The sequence below is a fragment of the Myotis davidii genome, unplaced genomic scaffold (assembly GCF_000327345.1).
Source record: "Myotis davidii unplaced genomic scaffold, ASM32734v1 scaffold1388, whole genome shotgun sequence".
Taxonomy (NCBI): domain Eukaryota; kingdom Metazoa; phylum Chordata; class Mammalia; order Chiroptera; family Vespertilionidae; genus Myotis; species Myotis davidii.
The window spans coordinates 21,261-22,001 of NW_006298864.1; positions in this window are offsets into that span (position 1 = coordinate 21,261).

Below are 741 nucleotides of genomic sequence, written 5' to 3' on the forward strand. Positions count from 1 at the left end.
GAGGGACATGGTAGGTATGTGCGTTGAAAGTAATTCCAGAGGCCTGGTCGGGTAACTCAGTGGGTCCCCATTCGCCAAGATTGCAGATTATTCCCAGTCAGGGCTTGTAGGGGAGCAATGGATGATCTTTCCCTCCCTCCCTCGTCCTTCCCCCTCCCTCCTTCCTCTTTCTGAAATCAGTTGTAAAAAACAACATATCCCGGGTGAGGTTTTTTTTAAAGAAAACAAAATTCTCGCCCTGGCCAGTTTGGCTCAGTGGATACAGCATGTAGGGGAGCAATGGATGATCTTTCCCTCCCTTCCTCGTCCTTCCCCCTCCCTCCTTCCTCTTTCTGAAATCAGTTGTAAAAACAACATATCCTCGGGTGACGGTTTTTTAAAAAGAAAACAAAATTCTCGTCCTGGCCAGTTTGGCTCAGTGGATACAGCATCCGCCTGTGAGCTGAAGGGTCCTGGGTTCAATTCCGGTCAAGGGCACGTGCCTTGGTTGCCGGCCCAATCCCTGGCACCCGGGTACGTCCAGGAGGCGGCCAATCCATGTGTCTCTCACATCGATGTTTCTCTCTGTCTCTCCCTCTCCCTTTCATCTCTCTAAAAATCAATGGAAAAATATCCTTGAGTTAGCATTAACCAAAAATAAATAAACAAATAGATAAATAACAACAATTGTCCCCTAAGTACTCCAAAATCATGAAGTATTGATGATGATGATGAGGAGGAGGAAGATGAAGGCAGCAGGCA